Raw genomic sequence first — 15896 nt, 5'->3', positions numbered from 1 at the left:
TTTAGCACAATCGACCTCTGTCAAGCCTACCTGCAAATGCATGTGGATGAACAGTCACGAGAAATGCTGACTATTGTGACGCACAAGGGCCTATTTAGGTATCGTCGACTTCCTTTCGGAATTACATCAGCTCCAGCGCTTTTCCAACGTGCTATGGACCAGATCCTTAGTGGATTGCCTGGAGTCCAGTGCTACTTAGATGATATCTTAGTTACTGGGTGTGATGACCAAGACCATCTGCGTAACTTGGACGCAACGCTACAGAGACTGAGGGATTACGGACTCAGAGTTCGCAGGGATAAAAGCAATTTTTTTCAGGCATCAATTGAGTACCTCGGTCATGTGATCGATGCCACAGGCCTTCAAAAGGCACCGTCCAAGACCAAGGCAATCGTGGATGCCTCAGCACCTGAAAATATCAGCCAGCTGCGTTTTTTTCTAGGGTTACTGAACTACTATAGACGGTTCATACCGAACCTAGCCTCGATGCTGAGGCCACTGCATTGGTTGCTATGTAAAGACAAGAAGTGGGAATGGACTAAGAAGTGCCAGGAGGCGTTCATGACAGCAAAGGACATGCTCCTGAAGTCAGAGGCTTTGACGCATTTTAACCCTTCATTACCAATACAGTTAGCTTGCGATGCATCGTCATATGATGTGGGAGCGGTCGTTTCTCATATCATGCCAAACGGAGAAGAGAAGCCGATAGCATTCACATCTAGGACTTTGAACAGAGCTGAAACTAACTATGCCCAAATAGAACAAGAAGCACTGAGCATCGTTTTTGGCGTTCGCAAGTTTCACCAATATTTGTACGGGAGACAGCTCACCCTACTAACAGATCACCGCCCTCTCACGACCATCTTCGGGCCACATACAGGGACTCCGTCACTTGCTGCGAGCAGAATGCAAAGGTGGGCGCTGCTGTTGTCTGCACACACATTTGACATTAGATATCGTAAGCCTGACCTGCACAGCAACGCCGACGGTCTTTCCAGGTTGCCGCTGCCTGTCACCAAGCCTATGACGCGTAGCATGGACATCTGCTATTTTAGGCAGGTGGAGAACACGCCTGTTACTTTGACACAGGTCCGACGAAACACCAGAAACGACCCAGTGTTGTCTGCAGTGCTGGACATTATCGTCAGGGGCAAGCTTGACAGCGATGACCCAAACCTGAAACCATATCTCTTAAGGAGAAACGAACTGTCGGTGCAGTCTGGATGTTTGCTGTGGGGGAGGAGAGTGGTTATTCCACCATCATTACGGAAACCAGTGTTACAGCAACTACATTCCGGACACTGCGGAATGGTTCGTATGAAAGAAATAGTGAGGAGCTACTTCTGGTGGCCGGGTATGGATGGACAGATTGAGGACAAAGCTAAAACCTGTTCCTCATGTCAGAGAGTTTGTAATGTGCCACAGCTTGCACCTCTTCACCCCTGGGACTTCCCGGAGGAAGCATGGCACCGCATTCAGGTAGACTTTGCAGGTCCATTCGAGGAGAGAATGTTCCTGGTGGCTGTTGACGCGCACAGTAAGTGGCCAGAGGTTGTTATAATGAGGTCCACCACCGCTGAAAAGACCATCGAGAAGTTAGGTGAGGTGTTCAGCCGATTTGGATCTCCGATGCAACTTGTCTCAGACAACGGTCCACAGTGGGTGTCACAAGAAATGGCTACATTCCTGCAGGTGAATGGCGTACAACATATCAGGGCTGCACCATACCACCCTTCAGACCAATGGTCTAGCTGAGAGGTTTGTTCAGATCATGAAACACTCTCTAAAGGCATCGCAAGGCCAGGGAACGCTTCATCAGCGCCACATGCGACCACAAAAGCATCACCTGCCACTCTACTGCTCAAAAGAGAGCTACGAACCAACTTTGACCTGCTGAAACTGCCAAAGGTGAAAGACGTGGTACAGTATCAGCAGGACAAGCAGATCAAGCGACGTGAACAACGCTCCAAAGACATAGTCTTCAGTCCAGGTGAACATGTGTTGGCACGGAACTACAGTGCTGGACCTAAGTGGGTTCCTACTACTGTCATTGCACAGACTGATCCAGTATCCTACACTGTACAGACACCTGAAGACATTGTCTGGAAGAGACACACCGATCAGCTTCTACAAAGTGCAGCAACACCCACTGAACCACCAACAGCAGTTTATCTGCCATTGGGTGACACTGTGGGCCATCCGCCTTCTACACCGAGAAGCTCACCTTCTGAGGAAGCAGCCGCTTCAGCCCCTATCTCATCAGCAAGGGAGACCTGTATACAGGCACCTCAGCCGCCTACACCTGTGTTGACGTCACCTGTGAGAGACAATGAACTGGAGAGCCAGGTTGACCGCCGGTCTCCTACCAGAGAGCGGCGGGCCCCTATACGTTTGAACTTATAAATCAGAGGCTTACCCATTATCTGGGGCAGAATAATCCCCATGGGTATAGCCATGGTTGGAGGAAGTCTACCCTCACTCCCAGGTTATTGTGTTTTAAAAATTTTGTTGTTCTATTGGGACATCTAATGTAAGAGGGGAGGAGATGTTGTGTATTTTGAATGTTGTATTTGAATTGTCCCACATAACTTACCGTAGTTGTGATGTGCAATGCACTATGGGAAATAGAGCGCATGAAGTTGAGAAGATTCTCTGGAAAGTGATGGCTGTGAACTGAACTCTGTCTCCTGCGTACTCTTTTAATTGTTATACAAGCAAGATCATTAAACTCTTGAGATTTAACACTTATTTTTCCCCCTTCTTTAGTGAAGCTTCAATCTATATAGTTATGCAGCCAATCCCTTCAGCTGCATTCAATACCACTGCTGTTCCAAAGGTTGCTAAGCAGGGAGCAGACTCAGGCAGCAGTCATGAGGCCTTTATTTAAGGCAATCCACTGTGTTCCCATTATTTGACCACAAAGTAAAGTGCTAGGTTGGCTCCCAGGAGGCCAGAGTTACCATTTACAGCTCTTGTTCATGACACCTCTACAGCAGCCATGTACACTTGTTGAGCAAAGGTATAATGAAGTGCGGGAATTTACCAGAGTTGTTAGTGAACACAGGTGTCTAGTCAGACTGTGGAGTACAGGAAACTTTGGTTTATCCGGAGGTTAACTGTCCGGAATGCTCGAGCCACCGGCAAAATTCAGGAGTCGGTTCAGTAAGTTTTTTTTCTTTTCTTTGCTTTTTTTTCACCAGTCAGGCTCTGCAAGGTCTAGCTAAAGCTGTTGCTTAGCTACTGAGATGCTTGCAAGCTACGGCCGACTGTTTAGAAGCAGGGTTTGTTGCTAGATATGGAGCTCAAAAGCTTCCGTATGTTTTAACATTAGCGCTGGTTTGTCCGGCAGTTTTGATGGGACGGCAACAGCTCGGTCCCGTCGGTGCCGGATATCACAAAGTTTCCTGTACTGCAATAAAGCCCAGTCAGTCTCCTGTGCAGTGGAAATCTGCTGCATGCTACATTGTTGCAATATAGCAAGACAGCGCTGTGGAACAGCTGGAGAAAGAATATAACAAACAGCAGCAAGGAGACAACACAGAGGAGATGGAGGAGGCTGAAGCAAATGTTAACCACTTTTCACAGATACGAGAGCCGTTCAACAGGCTCTCATTGATGACACCCTCTAATTATCTTCTCCACCCATTCCATGAAAGGTTCTACCCAAATCTTCAACATGCCATCAACAAATTTGCCATCACCAACACTGTCTTCACCTCCTATTGAACGGCTAAAGATACGAGTAATATCACCTGCTGATACAATATCCAATATTATAAGAAGAACTCTCTCTGGACAGAGTGCAACTTCAGAGCAAACAATCTTTATTTCCATATATGTAAACTGAGTGGATAACTAATGTTTGTACTTTGGTGCCTCCCTGTGGTGACTGATGTTTTCTTGAGCAAATTTTGAGCTTCTTTACGTGCTTCCTAGTGGCAGGATCACATGAGGCAGCTGTGTGGATGTGAGAGGTTGTTGAGACTGAGATGGTTCTTGACCTCTGAACAGGGCCCTCAGATGGCTCAGCTGCAGGCTGCACCATTCTGCAGCAGAGGGGCAGCCTAGTCCTGCTCAGTTTCTCACACATGTGCAAACAATAAAGGACATGTCTGGAGAGCTGCCATGGGAGCTGCGGGGGTTAGGATGGGAATGGGGTTGGAGTATCAGCGGCAGATGTCCCTGCAATTGCCACTCATTCCATGGTGGATTTCATCAAGACAGCACAGATGTAGGTAATGGACGCATCAGCCCTGTGACTTAATCCTGCCAATTTCAAATGTCACCTATTCTAGCTCGTTTGCAGAAGACTTTTGCCTAACAGAAGGAGAGAAAGCCCATCTTATGTTCATTAATAAATAGACATTCTTATTATGAACACAGCTAGCTTTTGCTAGACACTTTTATTGAGCACATGTGGACTAGGTACAGTATCTGTAGAGGCTTCCATCTTGACTGCTGCCTTGTGGGTAGCCTAGTGCCTCATGGGTAATTTAGTCTTAATCTACATACAGCTGGGTAGTGTAGTCTTATACATACAGCTATATACAGCTCTACACAGCTCTACGGCTCCACCTAGTGTCCACTATAGAATGACATGTTATTGATCATTACATCCCCCTTTCTTTGAGGTTTAACAAAATCAATATCAATCAACTTTCAAGAAAACAATAAAGATAATATCAGTAACACTTTTGTTAGTGCTCTATAAACATAAACATTTTCAAAACAGTCAACACATTTTCAAAGCTTTACATTGTACTCAAAGATTAAGTCTATCAGGCTTTTTTACTTCACGTGTGGACCTTCTCAACACGGGTAAGTCTGATGTGTCTTCATGAGATTGTTCTGGCGGTGAATGACAAGATGCAGTTGCGGCATTGTCATCAATCTGCTCTTGTATAGATCGAGGTCTCCTTGTGATCTTTGCTTGGAGAGGGTTTCAGTGTTTCCTTCACTCTTCATGCCATAACTCTCAATGTAGTCAATGCACTCTCGAAAAACTGCTGGCAGCTGGATCCCATCATACAGCATAGTCCTCTCAGCAGCCTCGGCTAATGGAACACCAAAGATTGGCCTGAGGGAAGAAGGAGTATCCACCGGAACTGCTTCCTGCTCTGGTGCAGGCTTCTTCTTTTTCTTTTTCTCTTTCCACTGCTTAACAACATCTGCTGTGGTTATATCTTTGGACTTTTTCTCCTTGTGTTTTTCCTCTTTGTGCTTTTCTTCCTTTGGCTTCTCTTTGATCTTAAAGTCTTTTTTTTTCTTCTTGGAGAAACTAGGCTTTTTGAAGACATGGATACCCTTTGGCCTTTTCATCCTTGATGGGCTCTCTGCTTCATCACCTGAGTCATCTGGTCTGCTGATGGCACAGTTTATACGGTAGACTCTCTTGACCAGTTCTAAGTCTTCACAAGCTTTGTCACCTAGTGTCGAATCAAGTCTTTCAGCCACAACAGAAAACATGAGATGATGCACTTTGTCTTTGGCTGTAAGTCTGCATACACCTAAGCTATCTATTTTCTGTCCATTATAGCTCTTCAGTAGTACTGACTTTTTCTGTATTTTGGGCTTTTCTTTCATATTTTTTATGTCACTCATACTGATTAAGTTTGCTTTTGCCCCAGTGTCCAGTTTCAATGTAACTAATGCTCCATTTATCTGCAGTGGGATCATCCATTTGTCCACTTTTACTGCATTGACTTTATGTTCAGCATTGTCCATTTCTGAGGGCTGCACATTTTCTGTATCTTTTTTGATATTGTCACATGACACCATTCCTACAAAAAATGTCTCACTTAAATCAGTGTCCTCAATCACATTAACTTGTTGCCCTTTCGTTGTTTTTACTTTTGAAAAGCATTGTTTGGCAAAGTGATTCTTTCCATTACACTTTGTGCACATTTTTCCAAACGCTGGGCATTGTCTTAACTGGTGTTTGTAACCACAGCGTTTACCATTAAAAATTTCATCCTCCGATTGCTTTTCATTTCTGTTCTGCCCACGTTTCTTCCCCTTGTAGGACACAGCACCGACAGCAGCATTATTACTCATTACAATCGCATCATTATTGATTTCACTGAAAGTCTTCGCGTGCTTTCGAGCTAGCTCGCTGGCTTGGCGTGTTTTCAACACATTTTCCAAATTTAATTCGGTTTCTCTCAACAGACGTTCCCTGACTTTTTTATCATGAACACCAAACACAATCTGGTCACGAATCATGGATGCTTTGAGCTCAGAGAAATTACATGTCTGTGCTTTCAGTTTCAGATCAGTTATAAAGCTATCAAAAGTCTCATTTTGCTGCTGTGTCTGAGAACGGAAGATGTATCTTTCATAGGTCTCATTCTTTTTGGGAGAGCAATGTGCATCAAAATTTTTTAGCACATCTTCTAATTTTTTTCTGTTCTCCTCTGGATTAAATACAAATGTATTAAATACCTCTATCGCCTGTGGGCCTGCAACCGTAAGCAGCAACGCTATCTTCCTTGCGTCTGGCTTCGTACTGAATCCGATGGCTGCAATGTAGAGTTCGAAGAGTCTGCCAATTGTAGTCGATGTTGCCTGTGAGTTTCAAACGCTCTGGTGGCTTCAAATTCTCCATGTCGCTTTTCACAATTTTCAGCAGATCTTCACCATCCTGGAACCATCTTATGTTCATTAATAAATAGACATTCTTATTATGAACACAGCTAGCATTTGCTAGACACTTTTATTGAGCACATGTGGACTAGGTACAGTATCTGTAGAGGCTTCCATCTAGACTGCTGCCTTGTGGGTAGCCTAGTGCCTCATGGGTAATGTAGTCTTAATCTACATACAGCTGGGTAGTGTAGTCTTATACATACAGCTATATACAGCTCTACACAGCTCTACGGCTCCACCTAGTGTCCACTATAGAATGACATGTTATTGATCATTACAGCCCTCTCCCAGCCTCCCTCTGATATCCCCCAACCTCTGTCCACAGCTCAGGGTTTGTACTAAACTGCTGCAGCTCTTTTGTCTCATCCTATCCACTCACTCACTCATTTGCGCCACAGTTTAAAATACATGTTTAGGGATTGAGACAATTTGGTTGTAGCCCCTGGGGATGAGCTGGGCTGGGGGTGTTTAGGAATTGCTGTCTGCGTGGACAGGGGTGCATATGTGGGGATTGAACTGGAGATTCATTTCCTATCCTCGTATTGGTCTGAATTCTATATTCAGCTGTGCTGAATGGCAACTGTATAGTGTTACCATGCACAGCTCCAGCAAACAGTAACATGGGGTTTAACAAGTCTGCTTAATAACACTCGAAAACCTTAAGAAAATCCTCAATAGTGCTGAAACAGCAAAATCGAGGTTTATACTGTGCAGTACAGACTGGGTGGTAATTGTTGGCAAGTTTATTGCAGCTGTTGAGGGTATTTGACAGAAAGATTATTTTAGTGTTTTTTTTTCATTTGGCAGACTGATCTTGGATTCTGCATGAATTTGCTTGACATTTGTAAGATTCGAAATTTTCAGCAAAAATCACGCAAGAAAACTGGATAAAATAAGACTGTTTATTGACCAAAGTAAGCTTGCACAGAAAAACCTTTGATAAAAGGGCATACAAAATGGCCGCCAGGCCCCGTGATCAGTTTCTGAACCATTTTATTTCTGTTACTGCAAGCCAGACAGGCTTGTGGATTGAAGACAGTAAGCCCGCGAAAGCCAATATCTGGGAACCGAAACTCAGAGAAACAGCATACATATTCAATGAATTCTAAGTACAGGATGGGGCCCATCAAGATATGGGCGGACAATGCAAAAACACTTATACCCATTTATTGTACAAAGGAAAAACCGTTTAGCGGCCATCAAGGAAAATCTCCGGACCGATCAGTATGCGAACCGAGCCGCGATGACAATGTAAAAGACATTAAAAGACATTATCGGCCAGGAAGGCCAGTTTAAGTTATCACCGGCTCCGTTACAAGACAAAGCGCCCCTGCAGAGATTTCTGCCCGCCAAAATTAATACAAAGACAGGACTATGATTTGGCGGGAGATAAGACTGTCCCAAAAGAGTATAACTATGGATTGAAAGTCCATCAAAAAAAAAGACTTGACTTCGACAACTTCGAACTTGACTTCACGGCTGCTTCTTCTTGGACGACTTCAGACTTCCATTTTCTTCAAGAACTTCTTCTACAAGGGATGAACGAAGGACAGACGGTGCCAGGATCGGCGCCTCTTCCACTTCGGCAGATGCGGAATCGATGAAAACGTTTCGTCTTTTTAAAGACGGACGATTTCGGTGAAAAGACAACGTGGTCGGTGTTCAGCCAAACAAGGCTCGGCCACGACGAGAAGACGACGAGGGTGGCCCGGGTACTGGGGTCGGGAGATCATCGACGACCCAGGCCGACGGAGAAGAAACCCTCTGGAGAACCGGCGATCCAGGCCGGAAAGATTCTTCCATGTGCATGCAGTTCTTTAACAGCCTGCATCTGAAGTCTGCTACATGAACCCAAATCCACGATAGTGGATCTCAACCTTGACGAGCGCTCATCGAGGCTGTGTCTGCCCCACCGCCTCGAGGGAGAGAGAGAATATCGACTGCGCCAGAAGCTTCCAAATCCACGTGACGACGGAAAGCGGTGCCAAAAGGCTGCGAACCCCCCTTTTTTTTCGCGATTTCGAGAGTGGTGAGCATGATCCCAAGTTCCCCAGGTCGAAATTTAGTTTAGGTATAGGGGAGGGAGTTAAGGGTAACCGTAATGTGTTTCCCCTTTAACGATGTGCCGTGTGTTCCCCATTTCCATAGAGTTAAGTTCATAAATTTGTGTATGATTGTAGTAACTTTAATCTGTGCCTATGACATGTATTTTGTAATGCTTCAAACTGTTTAAAAATAAAAGCATCCATTTCGTGCTATTCAACCTGGTCTATTGAGTTCTTTCTCTGCACTACTGTTCTCTGCATCTAAGTCCAAGGTCTAGAACCGTAGGGGGAGTGAGTCGAACCACTCAAGGGTAATTATTGCACGAAACCTGGCAGGAGACCAGAACAAGCAAGAGAAACCCCCTACACATTGGAGGTGGTTTCCCTGGCTCAGATGATGAAAAAATTATATTTGAGGAGGTACAGTAAATAGGGTTAAAATTCACAGCAATTCAGTATTGAATTCCTCTTTGTAGCTTAGAAACACTGTACAATGCTACTCTCCTGCCTCCAGATCTACTCCTCTCCCCGGCCACTGCTTCACACTGAACCAGGCTGCTGGCAACCTTAGTGTTTCTGAGCTTGATTTAAGACCACTTATGCTTTCCATCACAAGGCTGCTTACTTCCACCTCCACAACATTGCCTGATTCTACCCCACCTCAGCCTCTTTGCTGCTCAAACCCTCATGCATGCCGTTATTACTTCCAGACTTGACTGCTCTATAATTCTCCCTTTGCCAATTTCCATTCTTGACCCTCCATAAGCTTCAACTTGTTCAAAATCCTCTGCAGAAGCTTGTCTTATGTCTAGCTCACCCATCCGCCCGGCCCTCGCTAACATACATTGGCTCACCATCCCCCAACATGTTAAATTTCTCAGGGCAACTAGTGGTGGGCGATAAATGCAACCTTGCCAGTGTTGCTGACATCCCCAGACCAAACAAAAAACAGATATTGTGCACTGTCTCATTCTCTTGAGTTTGGATATTTAGTAGTGCAGTTTTCTCTGAATCACAATGTTATGGTCCTGGACCAATTATGGACTTGAACATATTTGAACATATTGTGGCAGAGACACCAAAGGACTCAGAGCGGCTGTACATAATTCCTTTAACAGCAATGTAGTTACTGTCTGTGCCTGTACCTTTAATTACACTGTTTGTACAATGCCTAGTTACCTTTACAGCACGGTTTCAACGTGATGACGTCATGCCGTTAGTCACGTGATGCCCCAATGGCGGGAAGAACGTGATGACGTCATGACGTCACTCTCCTGATCAGGATCAGTCCTCGTGGAGCCCTCAAGGAGAGTAGACCTGTTATTGATGTGTTCTAGCAGTTTCCAGTTTAAACTTGTTTGTTTTCATTAAAGTTCATTAATTTAATTACCTGAGTCGAACTCAATCTTTTTGATAGGAACCTCCGTTCCTACATTGGTGACCCCGATTTCTACGAACGATTTTCGTGGAAGATTCAACATGGACACGAACGCCATCACGCTGAAACTGCCACAGTTCTGGGAGCAACAGCCAGACGCCTGGTTCATTCAGGCTGAAGCCCAGTTCACCATTTGGAACATCAACGCGGATCAGACCCGTTATTATTACATGGTCTCCGCCCTCGACAGCGCAACTGCATCACGGATCATCAGCCTCATCGGTAGTCCTCCTACTGACAGCAAGTATGATGCAATTAAGGCGCGGTTGCTTCAGGTTTTCGGGCTATCAAAGTCGGAGCGTGCTCGCCGGCTCATCACGCTGCCCGGCCTCGGGGACTCCAAACCGTCTGAGCTCATGAGTCAAATGCTCACGCTCTTGGGTGCTGAACCGGAATGTTTCATCTTCCGGGAGCTTTTCCTCTATCAACTGCCTGAACAGGTTCAGGCTGCCCTGGCCAGCTCCGACATTACTGACTGCGCCAAGCTTACGGCCAAAGCTGACAAGATTTTAATGGTTACCCAGCAGTGCTGCGTGGCCACGAGGCGCCCACCCCCCACAGACGCGGTCCCGGTTTCTCCTACAGCGGGCTGGTGCTCCTACCGCACCTGTTTTGGTGCGAAAGCACAATGCTGCCGTTCCCCCTGCAGTTTTTTGCCCAAAAAAAACAAGAAGGCGCAGGCGGCGTCCCTGGCGACCGATGACCAAGTCTAACGGGCGTTCCGCAGTGGCGATGGCCGTCGGTTCTACAGGGAAACTCCTCTACATCACCGATTCCCTCTCAGGCCGCCGTTTCCTTTGTGACACCGGGGCGCAGTGTAGCATTCTACCTGCGTCGAAGCTCAGTTTTTCCCTCGTAGCGGCTAATGGCGCAGCTATTCGAACGTTCCAAAAGCAGCGGGTCGAAGTCTGTTTCGGCAGTCAGCGCTTCTTTTGGAATTTCGTCACAGCTACAGTCTCACAGCCTATCCTAGGGGCAGATTTTCTGTGTGCCAACAGCCTACTAGTCGATGTCCGACACCGCCGGCTGATCAACGCGGCCACCTTCCACTCGACCCCGTGCTTCCACGGTACCTCCGTGGCGCGCTCCATTGCCTGTGCTTTCCCTCCTCCAGATGACTTCACGCGGCTCCTCGGGGAGTTTCCGGAGCTGACAAGGCCCACCTTCTCCTCTTTGGTGATGAAACATGGTGTTGAACATCACATCACCACTACTGGCTCCCCGGTTTATGCGCGGGCTAGAAGGCTCGAACCTAGCAAGCTTGCAGCTGCAAAGGCGGAGTTCGCCACAATGGAGCGGCTCGGCATCATTAGGCGATCGAAGAGTCCCTAGTCTTCACCTCTCCACATTGTGCCGAAACCAGGCGGCGGCTGGCAGCCATGCGGTGACTACCGACGCCTCAACGACGCCACCACTCCAGATCGGTACCCGATCCCGCATATCCAGGACTTCTCGGCCCACTTGGTGGGAAATACTATCTTCTCTAAAGTCGACCTCATCCATGGATATGACCAGGTTCCAGTGCACCCACAAGACATCCCGAAAACCGCAGTCTTCACCCCTTTTGGCCTCTTCGAGTTCCTGCAGATGCCGTTTGGCTTAAAGAATGCAGCACAGGCGTTCCAGCGTTTAATGGACTCTGTTCTTCAAGACCTGCATTTCCTTTTCGTCTATCTTGACGACACACTCATCGCCAGTGCCAGCAAGGAGGAGCACATCTCCCATTTGCGTTCCCCCTTTACGCGCCTCAGCCAACACGGTTTAATCATCAACCCGGCCAAGTGCCAGTTTGGCCTACAACAAATCGATTTCCTGGGACATCGCATAACATCGGACGGCGCCGTCCCTTTGGCGACGAAGGTTGAGGCGGTTACTTCTATCTCGCGGCCGTCGACAGTCAAGGCCTTGCAGGAGTTCCTGGGGATGGTCAACTTCTATCACCGTTTCGTCCCCAAGGCGGCTCAACTCATGCAACCCTTGTTCGGGGCCCTCAAGGGCAAGTCCAGTAAAGACCCAATCAGCTGGACAGCTGAAATGATCAAGGCATTCGGCGACACCAAGAACGCTTTGGCCAACGCAACCATGCTGGCGCACCCACTTCCAGGTGCTACTATTGCCCTTACCACCGACGTGTCAGACTACACCATCGGTGCGGTGCAAGAACAATGGGTCAACGGCACGTGGCAACCGCTGGCGTTTTTCAGCCGTCAATTGCGAACAAATGAAAAAAAGTACAGCACCTTTGATAGGGAACTCCTGGCCCTTTTCCTCGCAATTCGCCATTTCCGGTTTTTATTGGAGGGGCGCCCCTTAATGGCTTTTGTCGACCACAAACCCCTTACGTTCGCCATGGCCAAGACCACCGAACCGTGGTCCGCTCGTCAACAACATCACTTGACGTTCATTTCAGAATTTACCACGGACATTCAACATGTGTCTGGTAAGGACAACCTGGTGGCAGATTGCCTCTCCCGTGCGACGGACCACGTGGTGCACCTGGGGATCGACTACGCCCTCATGGCGCAAGATCAGGTTTCGGATTCGGAGGTCTAATCATATCGAACCGTTCCCTCCAGCTTCCAAGAGACCGACGTCGTCTTCCAGGCCGCAGGTGCCACGTTCCTTTGCGACGTTTCCATGGGAGTTCCTTGTCCCATAGTGCCAGTCGCATGGCACCGGAGGGTTTTTGATGCCATACACGGGTTGTCGCACCCAGCGATGAAGGCTTCGCAATGGCTTATTTCAGCCAAGTTCATCTGGAAAGGTATGCACATCGATGTCCGTGACTGGGCTAATACCTGCGTCGTATGTCAGGAGGCCAAAGTCCAGCGTCATGTCAAGGCTCCAGTGGCTGCGTTCACTGTTCCAGAGCGTCGTTTCAATCACGTGCATGTGGACCTCGTGGAGCCACTTCCGCCTTCTCAGGGTTATACTCATCTCCTCACCACAGTGGACCGCACCACTAGGTGGCCAGAGGCATTTCCTTTGGTTTCCACCACGTCGGCAGACGTCGCTAGAGCTTTCATTTCCTGTTGGGTCGCCCGGTTCGGGGTACCGGCGGACATCTCCTCTGACCGCGGGCCACAATTTTCCTCGGATCTTTGGAACGCTGTGGCTCAGGGGCTCGGTACCAAACTTCATCGCACCACCGCCTATCATCCGCAGGCAAACGGCCTTTGCGAGCGATTCCACAGGTCACTTAAAGCCTCTCTTCGGGCCAGTCTTCAAGGCGCAGGATGGGTGGACAGACTCCCATGGGTCCTGTTGGGTCTCCGTACGGCGCCCAAAGATGATCTACAATCGTCTTCGGCTGAGCTCGTCTATGGCCAGCCGCTCCGTGTACCAGGAGATTTCCTCCCTTCTCCCACAGAGCCATGGTCCGCCTCCCGGCAACTCGTTCACCACCAAGAAGCGGCCAGATGCTTTGCCCCGATACCTACGTCCAATCACGGTTTGCAGACCTCCTATGTGCCACCGGGACTGAAGAATGCGGAGTATGTCTTCATCCGACACGACGCTCACCGGGATCCGCTCAAGCCCCCTTACACTTGTCCTTTCCGCGTCATCGAACCGGGAGACAAATCCTTTTTGGTCGATGTCGGAGGGAAACCAGATCACATCTCGGTGGACTGCTTGAAGCCGGCTCATCTGGACTTGGACCACCCTGTCGTAGTCGCTCAACCACCCAAACGTGGCCGACCGCCCGTTGCCGCCGCACCTGATCAACCAAAGCCGCCTGACAAACCAACTGCGCTCACCGCGCCTGCTCAGCCGCCACCGACTGCCAACTCGTCCACCGGTCGTCAACTTCCTCTGCCAGGGTATCGAAGTCGATCAGACAGGCTCATCAGGCCTCCTCCTCGCCTCACCTTTTCTGTTAAAGACAATTCTCGGGGGGCGCATGTGGCAGAGCCACCAAAGGACTCAGAGCGGTTGTACATAATTCCTTTAACAGCAATGTAGTTACTGTCTGTGCCTGTACCTTTAATTACACTGTTTGTCTGTACAATGCCTAGTTACCTTTACAGCACGGTTTCAACGTGATGACATCATGCCGTTAGTCACGTGATGCCCCAATGGCGGGAAGAACGTGATGATGTCATGACGTCACTCTCCTGATCAGGATCAGTCCTCGTGGAGCCCTCAAGGAGAGTAGACCTGTTATTGATGTGTTCTAGCAGTTTCCAGTTTAAACTCGTTTGTTTTCATTAAAGTTCATTAATTTAATTACCTGAGTCGAACTCAGTCTTTTTGGTAGGAACCTCCATTCCTACAATATAATCAAGGTTGACACTTCAGTCCATTGATGAAGGTGTGTCTTTAGGATGAGATGTAAAAGATCTTATTGCTATTTGAAGAAGAGCAGGACATTTTTCCCACAATTCTGGACACCATTTATCCCTCAATTAACACCAACAAAATTACTTTAACTGGCCAGGGATCTCTTTTGCTGTTTGTGGGACCTTGCTGTGCATAAATTCGTTGCTGCATTTGTTTACCTAACAGTGCGACACGTCATGCAATTGTACTGCATTGGTTGTGAAATGCTCTGAGATGTCTGATGTTATGAATGGCACTGTTATAATCCAAGTATTTCTTTCTTTTTCTGTCTATCTTTCTATTTCTTTCTCTCTCTTTGTATAGACGGAGGAGGTTAGCATATATTTGTTATACTAAAGATAAAGTGCTAGCAATCTGACATTAGCATCCAATTGTTTTGCCTGTTGCAGATAACAGCAGTGATCAATCCTGCACTGGACATTTACTTTCCTGAAGAAAGTGGAGTACAGATAATTGCTGAACCTGGCCGTTATTATGTGACATCATCGTTCACACTGGCTGTGAATATCATTGCTAGAAAAATGATTAAAAATGCTCAATCCGGCTCCAATGGTAATTTTTGTCATTATCGCAGCATACTTCATTGGGAAGAAATGAACAGTGTGTGATTCAATTCATCTTGCATCAAACACGTCCAAATGTCTAGTGGCCATTAGCGAGCGTTCTTACAACAGATCACCTGCTTACTATCTCAGGTGGGAAGTAGTGCGTAGCCTGAGGTGAGCAAAATTGGCGAAGAAAAGTGTTAAAAATGGGGAGAAAAAATTAATGTGTCGGACAAGATTTCTTTGATAATCAAAATTATAAACATATGCCGGAAGAACATATTTAGGATTTTCCTACAAATAGTCAACAGAGAAAACCTTTGCCTTTTGCAATAATTTATTTTATGATTCTTTTATTTTTTAATCATTGCAGTGCCATTTATGCAGAATCTGTGAATGTTATTAATAAGTTTGTAATGATAATTTCTAGATGAGTAGGCTGAGAATCAGAAGACTATTACGTATTATCTAAATGATGGAGCATTTGGTGCATTGAACAGCGATATGTATGGCACCTTGAAGCCAATCCTATACAAAGTAAGCAACTTGATTTTTAATGTATTTATTAGTAGTACTAGCAATAGCTCTGTTGTGCAAGTGCCAATATATTAAATATATTGGCCCAGAAATTCGGGTCCCAATGCGTGAGTACGGACGGAGTACTCACACGTGGACCCGATGGAAGTGCCGGAATCTTGCATGCACTACGCATGCGTGGGAAACCGGCACTTCCAATCCTCTGAACCAAGGGGTTCAGAGGTCGAACGCGTGCGCGCGGGAGTCTGCGTGTGCGCGTTGAACTTCCTTTTTTTTCAGGTTTTAATGTGCGGGTAAGTCTGTACATTTTAGAAATGTAAAAAGCAGCCGTAAGGACTTCATTTT

At 47.0% G+C, this 15896-nt stretch overlaps 1 pseudogene; it reads left to right on the top strand.

Annotated features, from left to right (window-relative positions):
• Nucleotides 1-15896, top strand: part of LOC147117577 (ornithine decarboxylase 1-like) — a 96980-nt pseudogene that overhangs the window by 62896 nt on the left and 18188 nt on the right.

Source organism: Somniosus microcephalus, chromosome 5 (assembly GCF_052327205.1).
Source record: "Somniosus microcephalus isolate GS21.2 chromosome 5, FLI_Smic_1.0, whole genome shotgun sequence".
NCBI lineage: Eukaryota > Metazoa > Chordata > Chondrichthyes > Squaliformes > Somniosidae > Somniosus > Somniosus microcephalus.
Note: the sequence above shows the minus strand (reverse complement) of the source record. Positions and strands in the feature narration are given on the sequence as shown.